The 20,157-nt window shown below is 42.5% G+C and overlaps 1 protein-coding gene across 6 annotated transcripts in view; it reads left to right on the top strand.

Moving 5' to 3' along the window:
• Positions 1–20,157, top strand: part of PRKD1 (protein kinase D1) — a 301,945-nt gene that overhangs the window by 42,239 nt on the left and 239,549 nt on the right. The window contains exon 1 of one of the 6 annotated variants that reach the window (XM_073348913.1): positions 16,660–16,741. The exons of the other annotated variants lie outside the window; for them this stretch is intronic. The gene's annotated coding sequence lies outside the window, so the exon portion shown is untranslated. Of the gene's footprint in view, positions 1–16,659; positions 16,742–20,157 lie in introns of those variants that run through there. 6 annotated transcript variants of the gene reach the window in all.

The following is a 20,157-nucleotide window of genomic DNA, read 5'->3' as shown; positions in this document are numbered from 1 at the left end:
AACTAAGTTAAGTTAAGTAAGAGAATAGCCAGGGGCCATCCATGAGTTCTCTGATGTAAACATTTAAAACAAGTTGTATAATGTAGTTAGCCCCTTAACAGCTTTGGTAGGTTGGATTTTTTGTTAGGAAAAAAAAACATTTGCTCTTTATGAAATATGATGTACTCTGTCTTGTCAACTTTGTGCCGACTTGCACTATTATTGCTATAAGTGGTAACTTTAACAAGAAGCTGCAAAAACAGAAACATCATTTGTAAAGGATTATTTGCCTTTTCAGATGTGTGTGTTTCCCCACGCTGCCAGTGAAAAAAGCAAAAGTAAATATATCTTTCCTACTCTTGACCTGTATTTATTTTCCAGTTTCTGCTTCCCGACCTGCAGCATCACTTATGGCACAGAGCTCCAGAACCTATTTAATGTAGCTTCAGAATGCAGTGGATGGAAAACAGTGTGCCTCAGCTACCTTTGCTTCTGTCAATTACAGAATTAATGCCCAAGTGCTCCTTTAAGAAACTTAATCACAGTTTTTCTGGGGAAGGAGACAGAAATCTTCATGTAATCTGTTTATCTAAAGAGAAGAATATTCAAACATGTAAATGGAGAGGATTTAAGCCAGTATAATGTTCAGAAATGCACATAGTGCCATACTTTTTAAAAAGTGACTTCCCCTCCTTTCTCCCACAGCTCATTCTCTAGTCTGGATTTTATTTTAATTTTTGATATGCCTTTGTGAAAATAGAGTAAATCAGTTTACTACAAAATAAACTTAAAAAACATGAAGGCATCTTAGGGCTCTGTTCTATGAGCATTTATTTCTTTAACCTTGTGCCTGTTCAGGAGCTGGAAGTTAAACTTATTTCTGTTTGCAGAATGGAGGCCTTACATTGTGAACTTTCTTTTCTCCTCACTGTGTTAGGGTCCCATTTAAAGACATGAAAATTGGATGTATAGTCTGCTCACTTACCTTCCAGAACACTCTTAGTAGAAAACAAATGTAGCAGTTGATCTAACTATATATCAAGTTGTTAGTTGCTCTTACTACTTAAAAATATAAAGTGAGCTTTACTGTTAACATTCACCCTAGTTTCATTAAACCTTTTTCTGAAGACAACTAGCAGTACTGCATTATGTGATTTCGTTGCAATGAGTATAAATATTTTTAATTCCAGATGACCAGGAATACAGAGTCCTTAAGCTGAATAGAATATTTGGTACTTGGGTACAGTGTATTGATTTGAAGAGAAACATGGGGAATTAAGTGATTACAGTGAAAGTTCTCTTTTAAAAAGCTATATGAAAAGCAACTATTTAATATTGCAAAAGATTATGTGAATGTTTTATTTTGTATTGAGTCACATGAGTTTTCACTTGCTTGCTCGCCTTTGGTTTGAATGAGAAGACAGGCCCACCTGAAATAGTTGATTGTCTCATCTGGTTTTGTGTGGAAGCTATAAATTGGTTCAGGTTTCCTGGAAGGTTCTGTAAACCTTAAGCAGATTTTCAGTAAACTTGGCTGAGTTTCCAGTGTGTAACCAAACCTGGCAGCATGTCAGTTTTGCATGGTTTTTTGGGTTTTGCTACAGTCTTTTTATTTATTTTATTAATTTTTATAGCTCTTTTATTTTTATAGACTCATTGTTGGATTTACCAAACCTCTAAAAAACCCCAAATACTTAAACTGAATAGTAGCTGAAAAGACAAAAAATAATCCAGGAGACTAAATCAGTTTTTGTAGTCTGTTAATTTCCTAGCCACAGGAAGAGCTCAAGTGTCATCGTCTAACCCATCAATAATATTCCATGTAGGGATTGCTAAGTAAACAAGATGCTAATTCTAGAACAATGCCTGCTCAGACAGCTTGACATCTGGGTCCTGAAATTGCCAAATGTGTCTCCTCAATGGGCCTGAGAGTGCTACCCATAATGCCAGACAAGGTATACAAACCAAGTGGAGCTATAAATTTTAGATTAAATATTTATGACACTTTCAAAATTAAGTAAGGTTTGTAGGCTGAAGTTTGTTGTTAAAGCAGTGGAAAAGGAGATGCAGTAGAACACCAGAGTTCCGGACACCAGAGTTAAAAACTGACTGGTCAACTACACACAGCAGAGATGGGGGGTGGAGGGGAAAGGAAATATAGTAGAGTATTAAAAGTAAATTTTAAAAAAATAAATGGAAAGTTTTAAAAAAAAGATGTGACAAAGTAAGGAACTGTTTTTGTGCTTGTTTCATTTAAATTAAGATGCTTAAAAACAACATTTTTCTTCTGCATAGTAAAGTTTCAAAGCTGTATTAAGTCAGTGTTCAGTTGTAAACTTTTAAGAGAACAACCATAATATTTTGTTCAGAATTACAAACATTGCAGAATTATGAATAACCTCCATTTCCGAGGTGTTCGTATTTGTGAGGTTCTACCATACATATTTTAATCTCAAGCTATGAATGTGAGCTTTCAGTGTTTGCATTGCTGCTATGGTCTAAGATTGGCAAATATTGTTGGATTGTGGCAGTAATTTGTTATGGGTTTTCAGTCTGTTTTGAGATAAATTGATTAGCATGTCTATACAAATGTGCCATGTTTTATCAAGGAAACCGAGCCATACATCTCAATATTTTGGACACCTGCAGTTGTTGTTGTAGGATGTAAATTTTGCACTGCTTGTCATGCCGTTTGCTTTGATATTAGTGACCACTTATGAACAAAACTCTAACGTGTTGTAATCGTCTCCAACTCTAGCATTACACTTTAAAATATTAGGTATTCATGAATGCATGTGAAAAAGAATTGTAGCTGAAAGGGAGTGTTTTTGCTCATCATGCATTGAAACTAATTTGGGCCTTATTCGTTTCATGGATTGCATGAAATGCAGAGGAAATCTGAACTAGGGTTCTAATCAGTTTTGATTGCACCCATTTTCGCTCCTTCTCCTGTTGGGGGAAAAAAAATAAAATGACAAATTACCATGATTTTTTTTGGGTAATAGTGAAGTAAGGAGGTGTGTTATCAAGAAAGCAGAGAAGAGGCTGGTTGAAGTGTGTCTCAGTCATGTAAGCAATGGCTAATGCCACAAGAATAGTTAACATAGTAGAAAACACTAGGGAGATGTGTAAAATGGGAATTTTTCTTATTGCAATTGAGAACAGGATCAGTTTCTCTATTGGGGAAACATCCAGGGGGCTAATTCAAAACCAGATTTGGGGGATGAACATGTCTTATTCTTATTAAAAAAAAACAAAAACAAAAAACCTTGAAAAACATTCTGTACCAAAGTAAAAAATTATTAAAGCCAAAGCAAATAATTTAATAAGTTTTAGCAGGAGGACTCAAGAATGCAATTCTGAGTAGCAAAAAAATCTAATTTTTCACATTTTTGTAATGGAAATTTTCTGTTCCCCTTAGATTATCCTAAATATGCAGTTTCATTAAATGTACAAAAACACAGTTAAACTCAGAAGTAATATGCTTAAAATATGTTCAAGAAATTGCTGCCCATAGTTTCAGCCCAGCCTCTTCTTAAAATATAGGTTGTGTTTTGATTGTTATTGGCATTCTTCCTAACAGAATGAAATCAGATCATGCTGATTGAGCAAATGCTACATTTTTGTTTTAGTTGGCAGTTGAAATTATAAAAATTGTTATCCTTTTCGTGGTTTGGTCCTTTAAGTCTCTACAATAGCATCCAGCCAGAATTACATTAAACAGAATCAATTCCTTCATTGATTATAAATCAGTTAGAATTCTTAACTCCTTTTGTAATCAGAGTAGGTCTACTACATTTCTTTCAAGACATGGGCAGTTTCCAGGATGTCCTGAAAAACAGATGATGAATAAAACACTGCCAATGAACAGAAAGCTGTCCTTATTGAACTTAAATCTGACCTTCCAGATCATAGAAGACCAGTCTGGGAATTTTTTAATCCACAACAGATTTCCAACATTATACTATTTTCCACTCATTTTTCCATGAAATGATGCATATGATGTATTTGTGCATATGTGCTTCTTTAAGTATTTCTAGGAAGTATTTCAGATTGTCCCCCCACCAAAAAAAATCTGCTTCATGGAGAATTTAGTGCTTTCCCTCCTTTTACCTTTAGGATCCTCTTCAAGGAGCCCAGTACTGCTGTTCTCTCTAGGAGTAGAAGCTTCTCGTAGCAGAAATTAATCAGCTGTGAGGATGCATTCCATCTGCAGGTTCTTCAGAAGGCTCAGTGCTGGAATCAACTCCCAAATTTCCTGTAAAGAACCCAGTAATCCAATTTTTCACCACTGACAGGTTACTGCTACTTGGCCTTACTCCACTGATCTGTTTCAAGTTTTGTTCTTTTTCAATAGAAAAGGTCCAAAGGGTTTGTGCCTTTATTGGCCACCTACATTGCTCTGCCTTTGTTTACACTACAACTACCTTTATTTGGTGCATTTCATAGATTAGATAGCAATAGACCCATGTCAACTGGGCAACTGCACAAGTGACACCCAAAGCATCACTCATTTCTGGTTCCTTAACACAGCAAGATGAACAAAAAGCTTGCTAGGGAACAGTAATACCTAATTGTGAATCATGTACCTCAGAACGACAACACTATTAATCCTGTACCAAAACTTTGTTTAAACTGGTTTTGCCATTCTTAGATGGAGAACAGGAGGGGGAAATAACACCTTTCCCTAATTCGATACATTTTTATGGTTGTATTGTTACCGGAAAAAATGGCTCATTTATAAAAACAGCAATTCTGTCTCTACTTAGTCCTAATGTTGTTCCTTGTCTTGTGAATTTCAGGATAATCATAATTTTTTTATTTGTTCTATATAGTCTTGTTTTCTACTGGGGCTTTGATAGTCTTGATATCGTTGGTGGAAGGAGATGTAGTTCATGGGGATGGGTTGTACAAAAAGAAAACTAATTTTGCTGCTTGTCAATGTAGTTATTGTTGTCAACATGGTTGTAGTAAATTTTCTAGAATATAGTCAACCTAAGATGCATGGGTTAAGTAGGCTAGTAAGGTGTAAACAGTTCAATTTTCCTTTTTTTTGTGTAGTCCTACCGGTAAAGATAATTTGTCTGCTTAAACATTTTTAAAATTATTGCCTTGTCTACACTAGAAAGTTTTAACTCTTTAACTATGCTGGCATAGTTAAAACAATACAGTCCTAGTGTGATAGCAGTTATACCAATATTGCATATTCCTGTATGGAAAGAGGAATAATTTATACAAATTTATAATCAGTATAACTATTATGGTTTAAAAAAAATCCAAACCAAATAGTTATACTGGTAAAACTTTTAAATGTAGGCCTAGCCAAACAAAGGAATAGAAAGGGGGTACCCAAGGATAATAGTGCTGAGATTTTGAGATATATAAATAATTACACACACAATTATGTTAAAAGAACTTTAGTTAAGGTTGCAAAGTCAAGCACTCAAAAGTTAGGAAAAGTCAGAATTCAGGTTGCCTGTGTAATCTTTATTTATCCCCCTTGTCCATATTAATTATGATACAGTCTTTAATTACATGATTATGTACTCCCCCACCATCTCATTCAGTACACAAGGTGGACTTACTCTGGGGGATGAATCAGGATTGTATAGTGAAGGAGACTTGTTTGTAGGACCCCTGCTTTATTTGTGGCAAAAGTTGGAAGGTACATAGTGAATGAGGCAGGGGACTGCAGGATGATCTCATGGTTTTGTAGCTGGATACTGTCCTGGGGAATTGGATTCTATCCCTGCTTTGCCATAGTATTCCTTTGTGATGCTAAGCAAAACATTGAAGGCATACTTTTCATACGTGGTCTATTCTTGTGCATTCTTCATTTTCTGGGTGCCTGACTTGAGACCCTGGAGTCTGATTTGCAGAAGTGCCGAGCATTCACAGCTGCACCTGCAATCAATCAGAGCTGTGCTTTAAAACATAGGAAGTATTATATAATAGACTCTGAAAGATCAGGTTTTGGGTGTCTCAAATTGGACACCCAAAATTAGTGGATACTTTGGCCTTAATTTCTCTGTGCCTCATTTCTCCATCTGTAAAATAGGAATAATATCCCTTCATTTTAGAGAAGTCTTGTGAAAATAAATTATTTCTTAAGCACTTGGATATGATAGTGGTAATCATAGGGGCCTTGAGGAAATTTAATAATTCTGCCTTCATTGCAGGGTTTGAAGTGTGTGCAATAAATATGGCCTTGGGCCCCTCATTGAACAACGAGGAGAAAACAAAATATTAAACAGCTGCTAATTAAGTGAGCACCATCCATTCTGTGCACTGAATGAGACAGGTGTCCCTTGGAAAAAATAGGATGTGATCATGTAAGTAAAGACTGTATCATAATGCATACACAGAAGGGGGCCAAATTAAGTTTACACAGAAAGCTTTAATTCTGACATTACTTACCTAGTGCGTGCTTGACTTTGTAAAGTTAATAATGTTTTTTTAAATGTAATTTTCTGCATATAATTTCCTAGGTTTTAAAAAAAGGAAACTGAAAAAACAGAAATTCATAATATTGACACCCCCATGAGCCATTGTCAGATATGGAACCTTTAGACTGCATAGATGTCTGCTGCTTGAGCTCACAGAATAACTGATAGCAGCAGGAGGTTGTTGTCCTCTATGTGGAACAGCACGAGTGGGTGAGGGACACTTTGCCAGTGGGTTTCACAGATATTTAATGACAGCAGAGGAATGGCAATGTGACAGGTATGGCAATTTTCTGCAGTATATTGAACAGACCTTATTGCATTAAGTTTATTAGCAGTTCAGTGTATTAATAATGCAAATAATTACGTATTATTATGGGATTCTATGTAATTTCTCTGGAGGGAGGGAGAGACATGACTAATATAAGCCCTCTGAAGTGTTCTCATGGGTGACTTTAATTTTCCTGATATCTGCTGGGAGAGCAATACAGAGGTGCATAGACAATCCAGGAAGTTTTTGGAAAGCGTAGGGGACAATTTCCTGGTGCAAGTGCTAGAGGAGCCAACTAGGGGGAGAGCTTTTCTTGACCTGCTGCTCACAAACCGGGAAGAATTAGTAGGGGAAGCAAAAGTGGATGGGAATCTGGGAGGCAGGGACCATGAGTTGGTTGAGTTCAGGATCCTGACACAGGGAAGAAAGGTAAGCAGCAGGATACGGACCCTGGACTTCAGGAAAGCAGACTTCGACTCCCTCAGGGAACGGATGGGTAGGATCCCCTGGGGGACTAACGCGAAGGGGAAAGGAGTCCAGGAGAGCTGGTTGTATTTCAAGGAATCCCTGTTGAGGTTACAGGGACAAACCATCCCGATGTGTCGAAAGAATAGTAAATATGGCAGGCGACCAGCTTGGCTTAACGGTGATCCTAGTGGATCTTAAACATAAAAAAGAAGCTTACAAGAAGTGGAAGGTTGGACATATGACCAGGGAAGAGTATAAAAATATTGCTCGGGCATGTAGGAATGAAATCAGGAGGGCCAAATCACACCTGGAGCTGCAGCTAGCGAGAGATGTCAAGAGTAACAAGAAGGGTTTCTTCAGGTATGTTGGCAACAAGAAGAAAGCCAAGGAAAGTGTGGGCCCCTTAATGAATGAGGGAGGCAACCTAGTGACAGAGGATGTGGAAAAAGCTAATGTACTCAATACTTCTTTTGCCTCTGTCTTCACGAACAAGGTCAGCTCCCAGACTGCTGCGCTGGGCATCACAACATGGGGAATAGATGAAAAGAGGTGGTTAGGGACTATTTAGAAAAGCTGGACTTGCACAAGTCCATGGGGCCGGACGAGTTGCATCCGAGACTGCTAAAGGAATTGGCGGCTGTGATTGCAGAGCCATTGGCCATTATCTTTGAAAACTCGTGGCGAACGGGGGAAGTCCCGGATGGAAAAAGGCTAATGTAGTGCCCATCTTTAAAAAAGGGAAGAAGGAGGATCCTGGGAACTACAGGCCAGTCAGCCTCACCTCAGTCCCCGGATAAATCATGGAGCAGGTCCTCAAAGAATCAATCCTGAAGCACTTACATGAGAGGAAAGTGATCAGGAACAGTCAGCACGGGAAGGTCATGCATGACTAATCTAATCGCCTTTTATGATGAGATTACTGGTTCTGTGGATGAAGGGAAAGCAGTGGATGTATTGTTTCTTGACTTTAGCAAAGCTTTTGACATGGTCTCCCACAGTATTCTTGTCAGCAAGTTAAAGAAGTATGGGCTGGATGAATGCACTATAAGGTGGGTAAAAAGTTGGCTAGATTGTCGGGCTCAACGGGTATTGATCAATGGCTCCATGTCTAGTTGGCAGCCGGTGTCAAGTGGAGTGCCCCAGGGGTCGGTCCTTGGGCCGGTTTTGTTCAATATCTTCATAAATGATCTGGAGGATGGTGTGGATTGCACTCTCAGCAAATTTGCGGATGATACTAAACTGGGAGGAGTGGTAGATACGCTGGAGGGCAGGGATAGGATACAGAGGGACCTAGACAAATTGGAGGATTGGGCCAAAAGAAATCTGATGAGGTTCAATAAGGATAAGTGCAGCGTCCTGCACTTAGGACGGAAGAACCCAATGCACCGCTACAGACTAGGGACCGAATGGCTAGGCAGCAGTTCTGCGGAAAAGGACCTAGGGGTGACAGTGGACGAGAAGCTGGATATGAGTCAGCAGTGTGCCCTTGTTGCCAAGAAGGCCAATGGCATTTTGGGATGTATAAGTAGGGGCATAGTGAGCAGATTGAGGGACGTGATCGTCCCCCTCTATTTGACATTGGTGAGGCCTCATCTGGAGTACTGTGTCCAGTTTTGGGCCCCACACTACAAGAAGGATGTGGATAAATTGGAGAGAGTCCAGCGAAGGGCAACAAAAATGATTAGGGGACTGGAACACATGACTTATGAGGAGAGGCTGAGGGAACTGGGATTGTTTAGTCTGCAGAAGAGAAGAATGAGGGGGGATTTGATAGCTGCTTTCAACTACCTGAGAGGTGGTTCCAGAGAGGATGGTTCTAGACTATTCTCAGTGGTAGAAGAGGACAGGACAAGGAGTAATGGTCTCAAGTTGCAGTGGGGGAGGTTTAGGTTGGATATTAGGAAAAACTTTTTCACTAGGAGGGTGGTGAAACACTGGAATGCGTTACCTAGGGAGGTGGTGGAATCTCCTTCCTTAGAAGTTTTTAAGGTCAGGCTTGACAAAGCCCTGGCTGGGATGATTTAATTGGGGATTGGTCCTGCTTTGAGCAGGGGGTTGGACTAGATGACCTCCTGAGGTCCCTTCCAACCCTAATATTCTATGATTCTATGATTCTGAGCTTCAAAGTACTCTTTTAAACAATGTGCCAGACAAGAATAAACTTTTAGTTGAGTGGGTTTCATAGGAAATACTTGGGAGGAGAGGAATACATATGCCCATCTCTGCACTCAACCTTTTGAAGATACACCCTCAGGAGAAACCCATTGTCTGCTAATTTTCTATTCCCAGGATCCCAAGCTCAAAGGCTCAAACTGCTTAAACAAATGACTCTCAGATTCATGGGCATTCTTGTTCTGAGCAAAAGGTGTTAGGAATTTAAAACCCCTGTGTGGGAATTTGAAGGACTGATTCCTACCAGAGCCCTTGCTGGAGTTGAGGTGATATATGGTAAGCCTATTAGTATGCATAGGCTGTTATTGTTTTTAATATGTTTTCTCTGTAATGCCTTCACCTTAAGAATACATGTACTTGCCTAGGAAGAGCTGTCTGTGGCACCTTGTACCTGTGGCAATTTATAGCAGTGTTCTTCATTGTAAGACCCACGAGCCAGTGGTGGATCCCATCGACCCTAAGTGCGGCTCCCTGTCAATTGCAATCTCTGGTGGTGCAGCAGGGGCTGCCACTAAGGCAGGCTTCCTGACTGCCCCGGCCCCACGCTGCTAGGGAAGCAGCCAGCATGCCTCTGCAGCCCCGTGAGGTGTGGGGAGCAGAGGTCTCCGTGTGCTGCTCCTGCCGGCAAGCGTTGCCCCCGCAGCTCCTGTTGGCCGGAAACAGGGAGCTGTGGCCAAAGGCAGTTGTGGGGGCAGTGCCTGCAGGGAGGGAAGCGTGCATGGCCACGTGCACCCTCAGGGGCTTCAGGGGCACGTTGGTCCCTTCCAGGAGTGGCGTGGGGCCGTGGCTGCCCAAAGTAAGTGCCAGCCCTTGAATGGGCAGGTTCTGAAGAGCTCTGCAGTATTAAGTCCAGGAGTAGCATGAGTACAGCGGGCCCAGCTATGCTGGACCAGCATTTCTCTTCCACCACGCAACCTGCAGCCCCCTGGGGCCAGCTCCCCATACCCTCTCCTGCACCCCAAGCCTCTGCCCTAGCCCTGAGGCTCCTCCCAGAGCCAGCCAAAGAACAGAGAAAGGTACGTGCTTTGGAAGATGAAAACCGAAAGTTTTAAGAAAAAGTGGACTGATGAGTTTTTCTTTGTGCTTAATGAAACATGCATGAAGCCTGTTTCTTTAATTTGTCAGCAGACACCTTCTGCTTTTAAGCGCAGCAATTTAGAATGCCATTACACAACAGCACATGCAAATTTCAGTGAAAATTACCCACCTGGAAGTAACCTAAGAAAAAGTAAAATTGAAGAACTTGCTGCTTCACTGAAAGGCCAGCAAAAAATAATACAGAGATCGAGGTCTGTTGCAGAATGTTTGACAGAGGCATCTTTCGAAATTGCATGGATTTTAGCAAGACATAAAAAGGCATTTACTGACGCAGAGATTGTTAAAGAGTGTTTTCTGGCTTCTGCGGAAATCCTGTATGCTGATTCCAATAACAAAAATGCAATCCTAAACACTTCAATTACAATTCATTTGTACAAGTGTTGGGAGAATTGAGGGTGGAATTTGAGTCTCAATTCAAAGACATAATGGAGTACAAGGAGTTTTTAATTTAATTGAGAACCCCTTCCACGTATCAGTGACATCTCTCTTACCAGTTATCACAGACATTTGTTTTGACCGTGCTAAATGGGAGAGTGAAATTGTGGAACTTCAGACAAATGATATCATGAAGTCTGAACTTAAGGGTATGTCTACACTACGAAATTAGGTCGAATTTATAGAAGTCGGTTTTTTTGAAATCGGTTTTATATATTCGAGTGTGTGTGTCCCCACAGAAAATGCTGTAAGTGCATTAAGTGCATTAACTCGGCGGAGCGCTTCCACAGTACCGAGGCAAGCGTCGACTTCCGGAGCGTTGCACTGTGGGTAGCTATCCCACAGTTCCCGCAGTCTCCGCTGCCCATTGGAATTCTGGGTTGATATCCCAATGCCTGATGGGGCTAAAACATTGTCGCGAGTGGTTCTGGGTACATATCGTCAGGACCCCGTTCCCACCCTCCCTCACCCCGTGAAAGCAAGGGCAGACAATCATTTCACGCCTTTTTTCCTGAGTTACCTGTGCAGACGCCATACCACGGCAAGCATGGAGCCCACTCAGGTAACCGTCACCCTATGTCTCCTGGGTGCTGGCAGACGCGGTACGGCCTTGCTGCACAGTAGCAGCAACCCATTGCCTTCTGGCAGCAGACGGTGCAATACGACTGGTAGTCGTCCTCGTCGTGTCCGAGGTGCTCCTGGCCACGTCGGCTGGGAGCGCCTGGGCAGACATGGGCACAGGGACTAAATTTGGAGTGACTTGACCAGGTCATTCTCTTTAGTCCTGCAGTCCTATTGAACCGTCTTATGGTGAGCGGGCAGGCGATACGGACTGCTAGCAGTCGTACTGTACCATCTTCTGCCAGGCAGGCAAGAGATGAGGATTGCTAGCAGTCGTATTGTACCATCTTATGCCAGGCAGGCAAGAGATGAAGATGGCTAGCAGTCGTACTGTACCATCTTCTGCCAAGCAGCCATGAGATGTGGATGGCATGCAGTCCTTCTGCACCGTCTGCTGCCAGCCAAAGATGTAAAGGATAGATGGAGTGGGTCAGAACAAGAAATAGACCAGATTTGTTTTGTACTCATTTTCCTCCTCCCCTGTCTAGATCACACTGCAGTCAGTCACAGAGAAGGCGCAGCGAGGTTAATCTAGCCATGTATCAATCAGAGGCCAGGCTAACCTCCTTGTTCCAATAACAACGATAACTTTGGTGCACCATTTCTTATTGGAACCCTCCGTGCAGTCCTGCCTGAAATACTCCTTGATGTACAGGCACACCCTTTGTTGATTTTAGCTCCCTGAAGCCAACCCTGTAAGCCGTGTCGTCAGTCGCCCCTCCCTCCGTCAGAGCAACGGCAGACAATCGTTCCGCGCCTTTTTTCTGTGCGGACGCCATACCAAGGCAAGCATGGAGGCCGCTGAGCTCATTTTGGCAATTAGGAGCACATCAACCACCACACGCATTATCCAGCAGTATATGCAGCACCAGAACATGGCAACGCGATACCGGGCGAGGAGGCGACGTCAGCGCGGTCCCGTGAGTGATCAGGACATGGACACAGATTTCTCTGAAAGCATGGGCCCTGCCAATGCATGCATCATGGTGCTAATGGGGCAGGTTCATGCTGTGGAACGCCGATTCTGGGCTCGGGAAACAAGCACAGACTGGTGGGACCGCATAGTGTTGCAGGTCTGGGACGATTCCCAGTGGCTGCGAAACTTTCGCATGTGTAAGGGCACTTTCATGGAACTTTGTGACTTGCTTTCTCCTGCCCTGAAGCGCATGAATACCAGGATGAGAGCAGCCCTCACAGTTGAGAAGCGAGTGGCGATAGCCCTGTGGAAGCTTGCAATGCCAGACAGCTACCGGTCAGTTGGGAATCAATTTGGAGTGGGCAAATCTACTGTGGGGGCTGCTGTGATGCAAGTAGCTCACGCAATCAAAGATCTGCTGATATCAAGGGTAGTGACCCTGGGAAATGTGCAGGTCATAGTGGATGGCTTTGCTGCAATGGGATTCCCTAACTGTGGTGGGGCTATAGACGGAACCCATATCCCTATCTTGGCACCAGAGCACCAAGCCGGCGAGTACATAAACCGCAAGGGGTACTTTTCGATAGTGCTGCAAGCTCTGGTGGATCACAAGGGACGTTTCACCAACATCAACGTGGGATGGCCGGGAAAGGTGCATGACGCTCGCATCTTCAGGAACTCTGGTCTGTTTCAAAAGCTGCAGGAAGGGACTTTCTTCCCAGACCAGAAAATAACTGTTGGGGATGTTGAAATGCCTATATGTATCCTTGGGGACCCAGCCTACCCCTTAATGCCATGGCTCATGAAGCCGTACACAGGCAGCCTGGACAGTGGTCAGGAGCTGTTCAACTACAGGCTGAGCAAGTGCAGAATGGTGGTAGAATGTGCATTTGGACGTTTAAAGGCGCGCTGGCGCAGTTTACTGACTCGCTTAGACCTCAGCAAAACCAATATTCCCACTGTTATTACTGCTTGCTGTGTGCTCCACAATATCTGTGAGAGTAAGGGGGAGACGTTTATGGCGGGGTGGGAGGCTGAGGCAAATCGCCTAGCTGCTGGTTACGTGCAGCCAGACACCAGGGCGGTTAGAAGAGCACAGGAGGGTGCGGTACGCATCAGAGAAGCTTTGAAAACCAGTTTCATGACTGGCCAGGCTACAGTGTGAAAGTTCTGTTTGTTTCTCCTTGATGAAACCCCCCGCCCCTTGGTTCACTCTACTTCCCTGTAAGCTAACCACCCTCCCCTCCTCCCTTTAATCACCGCTTGCAGAGGCAATAAAGTCATTGCTGCTTCACAGTCATGCATTCGTTATTCATTCATCACACAAATAGGGAGATGACTACCAAGGTATCCCAGGAGGGGTGGTGGAGGAGGGAAGGAAAATGCCACACAGCACTTTAAGCACAGCACTTTACAAGTTTACAACTTTAAAATTTATTGAATGACAGCCTTCTTTTTTTTGGGCAATCCTCTGTGGTGGAGTGGCTGGTTGGCCGGAGGCCCCCCCACCGCGTTCTTGGGCGTCTGGGTGTGGAGGCTATGGAACTTGGGGAGGAGGGCGGTTGGTTACAGAGGGGCAGCAGTGGCAGTCTGTGCTCCAGCTGCCTTTGCTGCAGCTCAACCATACACTGGAGCATTCTGGTTTGGTCCTGCAGCAGCCTCAGCATTGAATCCTGCCTCCTCTCATCACGCTGCCGCCACATTTGAGCTTCAGCCCTGTCTTCAGCCCGCCACTTACTCTCTTCAGCCCGCCACTTACTCTCTTCAGCCCTCCACCTCTCCTCCCGGTCATTTTGTGCTTTCCTGCACTCTGACATTATTTGCCTCCACGCATTCGTCTGTGCTCTGTCAGTGTGGGAGGACAGCATGAGCTCGGAGAACATTTCATTGCGAGGTCGTTTTTTTTTCTTTCTAAGCTTCACTAGCCTCTGGGAAGGAGAAGATCCTGTGATCATTGAAACATATGCAGCTGGTGGAGAAAAAAAAAAGGGACAGCGGTATTTAAAAAGACACATTTTATAAAACAGTCGCTACACTCTTTCAGGGTAAACCTTGCTGTTAACATTACATACATAGCACATGTGCTTTCGTTACAAGGTCGCATTTTGCCTCCTCCCACCGCGTGACTACCCCCTCAACCTTCCCCCCTCCCTGTGGCTAACAGCGGGGAACATTTCTGTTCAGCCACAGGCAAACAGCCCAGCAGGAATGGGCTATACTGAGTGTCCCTGAAGAAAAGCACCCTATTTCAACCAGGTGACCATGAATTATATCTCACTCTCCTGAGGATAACACAGAGAGAGAAAGAACGGATTTTGGTTGAATGCCAGCAAACATACACTGCAATGCTTTGTTCTACAGTGATTCCCGAGTATGTGTTACTGGCCTGGAGTGATAAAGTGTCCTACCATGAAGGACGAAATAAGGCTGCCCTCCCCAGAAACCTTTTGCAAAGGCTTTAGGACTACATCTAGGAGAACCGCAAATGCCAGGGCAAAGTAATCCTTTCACATGCTTGCTTTTAAACCATGTATAGCATTTTAAAAGGTACACTCACCAGAGGTCCCTTCTCCGCCTGCTGGGTCCAGGAGGCAGCCTTGGGTGGGTTCGGGGGGTACTGGCTCCAGGTCTAGGGTGAGAAACAGTTCCTGGCTGTCGGGAAAACCGGTTTCTCCGCTTGCTTGCTGTGAGCTATCTACAACCTCCTCCTCCTCATCATCTTCTTCGTCCCCAAAACCTGCTTCCGTATTGCCTCCATCTCCATTGAAGGAGTCAAACAACACGGCTGGGGTAGTGGTGGCTGAACCCCCTAAAATGGCATGCAGCTCATCATAGAAGCGGCATGTTTGGGGCTCTGACCCAGAGCGGCTGTTCGCCTCTCTGGTTTTCTGGTAGGCTTGCCTCAGCTCCTTCAGTTTCACGCGGCACTGCTTCGGGTCCCTGTTATGGCCTCTGTCCTTCATGCCCTGGGAGATTTTCACAAAGGTTTTGGCATTTCGAAAACTGTAACGGAGTTCTGATAGCACGGATTCCTCTCCCCAAACAGCGATCAGATCCCGTACCTCCCGTTCGGTCCATGCTGGAGCTCTTTTGCGATTCTGGGACTCCATCATGGTCACCTGTGCTGATGAGCTCTGCATGGTCACCTGCAGCTTGCCACGCTGGCCAAACAGGAAATGAGATTCAAAAGTTTGCGATTCTTTTCCTGTCTACCTGGCCAGTGCATCTGAGTTGAGAGTGCTGTCCAGAGCGGTCAGAATGGAGCACTCTGGGATAGCTCCCGGAGGCCAATACCATCGAATTGTGTCCACAGTACCCCAAATTCGAGCTGGGAACGTCGATTTAAGCGCTAATCCACTTGTCAGGGGTGGAGTAAGGAAATCGATTTTAAGAGCCCTTTAAGTCGAAATAAAGGGCTTCACTGTGTGGACGGGTGCAGGTTTAAATCGATTTAACGTTGCTAAATTCGACCTAAAGTCCTAGTGTAGACCAGGGCTAAGACAGGTGTTTATCATTTCTGGAACACGGTCCCTGATACACAATGCCCATCTCTGAAACGTGCAAAAAATGCTGTCCTTTTTTGTCAGTACATATACCTGCAAATCCACATTTTCAGCAGTGAATGTTGTGAAAAGAAAACAGAGGAACAAATTGACCAATGAACATTTGGACTACCTTACTAGGATTGCGATGACAGATTACAAATACTGCATGAACAAAGTCAAGGAGGAACAGGCACACTTTCGCTCATCCAGTTTTTAAAGTAAATTTTGCATTATTCTGCTCTCTAAAAGCTTACTCGCATAGGTGCCTGTTTAATTCCATATATTTTCCTGGTTATTATTTTATAAAAGGAGTATCATTTTAGTTACATAAGTGGCTCTGTAACATTACATCATTAAGGAATAGTAAGCAATGTGTTAATTTAGTAGTTGATGTGGCTCTCACACTGAAGGTTTTTTGCCAAAGTGGCCCCCACTTCAAAAATAGGGAAGAACACTGATTTGGCCAATTTGGGACAGCACAAAGCACATGTGATAAATAAAGTGTGTGTGTGTGTGTGCGTGCGTGTGGGGTAGCTCCCTTTGATGGACACCCAGCCAGCCAGTTAGCAGTAAAATCCCTCTTTGTGGCTGTTCTCTGCTTGCTTTACCTGTAAATTGTTAACAAAGTTCCTCAGGTAAAGGAAAAGGAGTGGGCACCTGACCAAAAGAGCCAATGGGAGGCTAGAACTTTTTAAAATGGAAAACAAACTTTCCCTTTTGCTGTTGTTCTCCGGAGAAGGAGACATGGAGCAGCAATGTTATAAGCAGGAATGCTATGTAAGGCTTGAACCAGGTATGAAAATTCATCTTCCATACCTAGAAGAAATAATTGGACAGAAAATGTGTAGATAGACACGATCAGGTTAATTTCTTTATTTTGGCTTGTGGATCTCCTCTGTGCTAACCCCAGATGCTTTTGTTTGCTTGTAACCTTTAAGCTGAACCCCCAAGAAAGCTATATTGGGTGCTTAATTTTTTGGAATTGCTCTTTTAAAATCTAGCAAAAGCCTAAATTCTAGATGTATTTTGTTCCTTTTTGTTTTTAATAAAATTTAGCTTTTTTTAAGAACAGGATTGGATTTTTGGTGTTCTAAGATGTTTGTGCATATGCTGTTTGATTAGCTGGTGGCAACAGCTAATTTCCTTTGTTTTCTTTCTCAGATCTTCCCTGGGGGAGGAGGGGGGGTGTGAAAGAGCTTGAGGGTACCCCACAGGGAGGAATTCCCAAGTGTTCCTTCCTGGGTTGCATTTGGGTGGTGGCAGCATTTACCAAGCCAAGGTCAGAAAAAAGCTGTAACCTGGGGAGTTTAATACCAGCCTGGAGTGGCCAGTATTAATTTTTAGAATCCTTGCGGGCCCCCACCTTCTGCACTTGAAGCGACAGAGTGGGGATTCGGCCTTGACAACACATCTCTGCCACAAACGCTCCCTCCCTGCCAAATTTCAAGTCCCTGCTCCAAAGCATGGGGCTCTAGAGCTTCTCAAAGAAAAGGTTACCTGAATGTTTTAATATGGGCTAACAAACATTTTTTCCTAGTCTCATTCTCAGGAACGGCTGAACAGGGTTGGCTGAATTTTTGTTCAAAACATACAGCTTGGGGCATACATCTAGCAGGGAAATTTTTCAGTCCAAATGGTTATATTGGAGGGATTTGGGGTGAGCTTCTGCTTTGTGTGATGTGACCATGTCTTGTTTGTTAAGTTTAGGCTCTAGTTTGTGTGTTATGATTTTACTTTACATACAACCCTTTGTTTCCAACATTTCTTCTTGCTGTCATTTGGATCTCTGTTAATTGTGAAATAAACTTAAACTTGCTTTCTCTATAAACAAATCTGAGTGCTGTGTGAAAAGGGGAGCTGTGTCCTGTGGTGTAACTGGTAAGCTGTGGTGTGCTCTTCCTTTGTGAACAGAGGATCTGGGAATTCTGTAAATGTCCAGTGAAGCAGGGGCTGGGTACTGCAGAGAGGTACTCTGAGAACACAGGGCTACATAGTGTCTATTGTTAACTTGTGAAGAGAAAGTGAGGCCTGCCGGAGGCCTGGAACATAGCGCTTGTGTTGCCAGAGGCTGGTGGTATTTGGGAGCTGACCCACAGCGGATACAGATAAGGCTTCTTCACGTTAAGGGCAAGTTGTAGCAAGGTACCTCACAATCCTGGGTCCCTCCAGAAAACATCACATCCGTCTTACCCAGGGTGGATAAAAATCAATGATTTATTTTAATCAGATTTTTAAAATTTAAATCCGATTTTTTTGATAAAATGTTTTTTGAGGAAAAACCTATCTAAAGATAGTTTTAATTAAGATACACTATAGCTCAGATATCTCATCATGGAATAGGGATTATAAATTCTAATTCTATAGTATGAGACAATATATTCATGTAATGTTTAAGAAAAGTTTTGTAAATGATTTCCAATAGTTCATGGATTAGGGACCCAATCTTATTGGGATCCACAGGCTTCTGTATAGATTATTTACTTATCTATCTTTTATTATTTGTTCTATCTACCCAGTGGGACTCAGTGCTCAGTCTAGAAGATACTATCAGAGATGCTTAGTTTTGCAGTTCTTAAACTGTGGATTTGTGTCTCCAGAGATAACACGCTTGTTAACAGCAAAAATGTTTTAAATAAATAAAAAATATAGAGAGGTGAGAAATAACAGACCTCAACTCTATTGTTCCTCTGCAGATTTGTGTACACAGAGTCAATCCCTTACCTCTCTCTAAAAGTGCAAAGTTTCAAAAAGTTAAATGAATAGAAGATTGTTGGGGGCGGAATAGGAGAAGGAGAAGAAATCTGGAGATAAATGTGAGAAGGGAAGGACATATGCTTTTTTGTTAAAATATTATGTGTTTGCTGTTGAAGAAAAAAAATCCAGAATACTTAACATTGTTGTTTTAGTTAAATAAAACAATTTAATTGTCTGTCTGGTGATATTCTGCTCCTTATACAGCATGGCAAGAAAATCCTCCAAATATTAATAATTAACCTGTTGAATTGGAGATAGTTCACCTCCCAATGACTTCATAAATATCTGCTTCAATTACCTTTGGTAAATGGAATAACCAAACAATAATTCATTTTCTGATATAGCTGTAAAACTAATCTGAAAAGTTTTCAAAATAAATCACTGTTTAAAAATGTGTAGTGTGTATCTTCTAAAACCTACATCTATCTCCGAGTTGTGAAGAATATGTATTAAGGTTATAACAACCAACAAGAAGGCACTTTTATGTAGAAAACCAGGATTAAATCAAGTCTTCCTGACTAGTGATTTAAATCATGAACAAACTATTCGGCTGGAAATGCACTCTCCCTGCAGAGCAGAGAATTGCTGGCTCAGAAGACCTCCTCTTAAGCCATAAGATTTGAGCATGGCTAAAACTGCCCTGGAGTGTTTGTGCCTACATAACTGAGTTCAGGATATACTGTATATTAAGAAGTTATGTGGATTTTCTGCATTCCATTTATCGTCAAAAACTCATGACAGGCTGACCAGGCTTTCTAGATGGAAAATATTGGACATTGCTCCATCTGGAATGCAGCTCTGGAGCTGGCAAGGGGTGGCCACTAGGAAGTGATGCTGGGCACTCGGCTGCTGTAACCACATCACCCTGAGTGGTGTGTGGTATCTGCCCAGGGAGTTCAGCAAGGGCCTGTTTCCAGATTACACACATGGCAGAGCACTGACCTAAAATTGCCCTCAATATATTTTACTGACAGTTTTCTACTTTCATCCTGCAACTTCCCCAATCATTAGTTACAGATACTAAAATAAGTTTATATACAGTTGCTACTCCAGGTTTTGAAACATTAAATTTAATCTAAAAAGAAAAAGTGTACTTGTGGCACCTTAGAGACTAACAAATAAGTCCTCCTTTTCTTTTTACGAATACAGACTAACATGGCTGCTACTCTGAAATCTAAATTTAATCTCTGTCTCTGAGAGCATGCCTACCAAACTTCATTTGAACAAATAGTTAAGATGACTGTAGTTGCTTTCATGATGGAATTTTGTTCCCATGTTTCCTGTTCACTTTTTTTAAAGTATACCAGAAGAAAATTGCTGCCAGATCAAAAGACTTGCAGCTATTAAGTCATATTGGCATTTGTGAGTTGTTCTCTTTGTGCATTAATCGGATTCATTTTCTGAAATGGTTCTAATTTGCTCCCAAATCTCTGCTTTAAAAATATTGTATAATTC

This window comes from Lepidochelys kempii, chromosome 6 (assembly GCF_965140265.1).
Source record: "Lepidochelys kempii isolate rLepKem1 chromosome 6, rLepKem1.hap2, whole genome shotgun sequence".
NCBI lineage: Eukaryota > Metazoa > Chordata > Testudines > Cheloniidae > Lepidochelys > Lepidochelys kempii.
Note: the sequence above shows the minus strand (reverse complement) of the source record. Positions and strands in the feature narration are given on the sequence as shown.